The 3,760-nt window shown below is 41.5% G+C and overlaps 1 pseudogene; it reads right to left on the bottom strand.

Moving 5' to 3' along the window:
- Nucleotides 1-1,364: 1,364 nt before the first annotated feature.
- Nucleotides 1,365-1,517, bottom strand: LOC112094488 (annotated as a pseudogene).
- Nucleotides 1,518-3,760: the final 2,243 nt, after the last annotated feature.

The raw sequence follows: 3,760 nt of genomic DNA, 5'->3' as shown, positions 1-3,760 counted from the left end.
ACCAAATAAACGACAGCGAACTATAGAAAAAAGCTAATGTGTCGCACTGAGCCCTAAAATCATCTGTCTTTATTTGTTTTTGTTTTTGTTTTTGCTTTTGCTTTCTTTTTTTATTTTTGTTTTGTTTTTTGTAGTTTGTTATGGTGAAAGTGAAAGCAGTCAACTCATATATCAACGTTGATGCGTAGATTCAGTCATGATCAATTCATGCCACCAAAAAAAAAAAAAAAAATCATGCCAATAAATGTTTCAGAAAAGGAGCCTCTTTTATTTATTTATTTTTTAAAAAAAAACGAATCAAACATAGGCCCCTTCTTAAAACTCTGCCGCGTGTCCTTCCTGAGGGTATTAATAATTTACACAAAAATTGTCTTTAAAAAATATGTCTTTCGCCCCTATACCCAAGTCCTCACCAGAGTTTCCTTTGACTATGTCCCGCTCAGGCATAATTCATCATCTTTTAGGTCTCAACAAACATACTCTCACTCGAACTTTTTGAAGGTCGGTTGGCGGTGCAACCCGTGAGGGGATCCCGCCAGTCAGCTTCCTTGCACCTTACAGGTTTACCCGCCATTGATTTGCACACATGTCAAATTCCTTTGTCCATGTTTCAAGACGGGCTAGATAGGAAGCCAATAGACCGGTGCTTGGAGCGCGTAGGTGCAAAGGCTGGACAGCACACGCTGCCTTCCACGGCGAAGGCGTCTCCACGGGCATGTCGACAGCCTGGGCTTGGGCAGCCGCCGCAATCTACATCGGTCCGTGCCCCAAGCCGATCGACGGTCCGGCTCTCTCCGTTCCACATCCGACCGGGGCGCATCGCCAGCCCCCATCCACTTCCCTCCTAACAATTTCAAGCACTCTTTGACTCTATTTTCAAATTCCTTTTCATCTTCCCCTCGCGGCACTTGTTTGCTATGAGTCTCTCGCTAATATTTAGCCTTGGACAAAATTTACCGCACGATTGAGGCTGCATTCCCAAACAACCCGACTCGCCGACAGCGCCTCGTGGTGCGACAGAGTCCGGGCATGACGGGGCTTGATTCTCTACTTGAGCTTGTCCCGGTTCGCTCGCTGTTATTAGGAGAATCCTCGTAAGTTTCTTTTCCTCCACTTATTGATATGCTTAAACTCCGCGGGTAGCCCCGCTGGACTTGGGGTCGCATCAGAAGTACCCGCGCGGGATGCGTTGGGGTAGACAAGAGTCTCAGTTCGTGTTTGGTGCACGTCATGGGGCACTGAGTGACCGACAACCACCTGTTGCCACCACAACCATGACCGAGGACTCGACTTTGGGCCAACCACGAGCCAGGATGCATGGGAGGCCATTATCCGCCCCCACACTCCCCAAGAACTCGAGGGAGAGTCCAAGCAGACGTGCCTTCAGCCTGATGGCTTTGGGTGCAACTTGCATTCGAAGACTCGATAGTTCACGGGGTTCTACAATTCACACTAAGTATCGCATTTCGCTATGTTCTTCATCGATGCGAAAGCTGAGATATATGTTGCTGAGTGTCATTTTAGAATTAAACCAAGCACGATTAATAGTAGTGGTAGTGGTAGAAAATGGAATCTTGAGATTGCCATCGTACAGATTCATTCCAAAAGACTCAAGCATGTACTAGAGAGAAGATTAGTAGGAAATACGAAAAACGTTTCCCTCGTTACCTTGAGCTCAAGAAAAAGAATCTTCACATTGCAAGTGACGACATTATGCAACCAAGAGAGAACGTCTGATACAGAACGTCTTAATATTCATCCCTTTACGCAGAAACAAAAACCTATCGGAGTAGTTCATTAGTCTTTCTTGTTTGAGTTGCTTGTTGTGATATGAAAGGAGATCAAGGTTCAAGTATGGCCTGGATATGCAGAGTTGCCTGAATCTTCTTCAAACAACACTCAGTCGAGAAATGTCTTCCGGGGAATTAAGAAAGGAAATAAGTTTGTGGGCAACTTCATCTGGAAGGCTGCTGAATCTGTCCATGTTATTACTTGTTCCAGTATACTTGGACATGGTATCCATTTCAATTGGTTTTCTTGTTCCTGCAAGCAAAAATAATGGAAATAGATAAAGAGCACAGTTTACTTTGTTTTTGTTAGATCTGATTTTACGTCTGGTGTTCCAGATGATGTTAGAACACGGCTTAATTAATTAAGATCCGTGTTAATTACGTTCAATTGTTCGAGTAGAATAAAGTGCAGAAAGTAAAGGAACACACAATATGATATTACAGTTCAGTGCACACACCTACATCTGCGAAGCCATGCCCAGACAATAAATAGTTTCACTATGTTCCAGAAATTACAGACACCGGAAGGACTTATTCACTTAAGGACTCCCTCCTAGACAATGACGCCTCTATGATGAATCTCCAAAGTGATTGTCTAGCATGCACCACACGTCTTCAAATCACCCAACTAAACTCTCTTCAATTGGACACGCTTCCTCCTGGAAACAACAAAGTAATTCTAATAAGTTCACCAATTTTCACATACTCTCTCTGAATAATTTCTACAGTAAAAGCCCGTCACTCTCTAGCTGAAACCAAAGCCTTTAATAAATAAAGCACCGATTCTCTTATCTTTTTTTCAAAATCTTCTCAAATTTGATCTACACAAAGCAATATACATAATCTTCTTTAGATTTGAATTTTAAATATTCGGATTCACCTTTTTAGACTTCAAATCCAAACCACTTTAGGAAATCAAATCCGAACAGCTTCTCTTGCACGTAATCACAAATATTGATTCAAATTAAAATTGCAATCTTCATTTGCCTAGTCTTATCTTCACCTTATCTGTTTACAAAAACTACTCAGCACAATAACATCACCACCACTGCACTACACAAAATCTGATTTCAACCAAACACCAAAGCAGCACAAAATTATTCTTCAAAGCAGCCATCCGGATCTTCATGATGTCTTCTAGAATCTATTTTTTTGAATTTTTACAAGATTGCCAATAAATGGCGAACTAATAAAAATACCTAACAATCCCCCCCTTTGGTACTTTTTGGCAAAACTAACAAATGATCCTAAAAATTCAAAAACGTAAAAAATTACATTGTTCTCTCCCTTTTTGTCAAAAATAAGCCAAAGACACAACGAAAAAAAATTCACACCTTAGACAAGTCTTCAGCAACTGATGTTGCAGATCATGTTGTAACATTTGTTGGAACACTCAGTGCAACACTTTGCACTATATATCTACGAACGCACTGATCTCTATAGCTCACTCCCCCTGAATCTTCTCTGTGTCTTACCCCCTCTAAATGTAGCATTCTCCCATGTATAATGCTCTTTAACACCTGTCAATCGCTTAGTGCAACCAGCATCACTACACCCATAATCATTAGTACATGCTTCTAAAGAAGTATAAGTCTTATGACACCTCAAATCATATTTCCTTACCCACACACGACTAGAAAAATTATTTTGCACATCAATCTTCACGTTAGGTGTCTTCTTTGAGTTTGTGAAATTTGGTGGATTAATGAACATACCTCTCTTCAAAGCATTTAAATACTTGTAGCATCTTGGTCTTATGTGGCCAGGTAATCCGCAGTAATGGCATGTGGGGACAAACCTTCTATGTCGAGGGGATGAGATAGTAACCTTCTTACTGGAGGAAGTCGGAGGCTTAAGGGCAGACGTCTTTTTCACAAACACTGTTTTGGACGTAGAGCTCTCACCAGTATAGCCAGGGCCATGTCGATCACCACTCACTTTTCCTATCGAGAGAATGTGATCTAATTTTG

The sequence above is a fragment of the Morus notabilis genome, unplaced genomic scaffold (genome assembly GCF_000414095.1).
Source record: "Morus notabilis unplaced genomic scaffold, ASM41409v2 Scaffold78, whole genome shotgun sequence".
Classification (NCBI taxonomy): domain Eukaryota; kingdom Viridiplantae; phylum Streptophyta; class Magnoliopsida; order Rosales; family Moraceae; genus Morus; species Morus notabilis.
The sequence above is the reverse complement of the archived record's forward strand: the minus strand, read 5'-3'. Positions and strand labels throughout refer to the sequence as shown.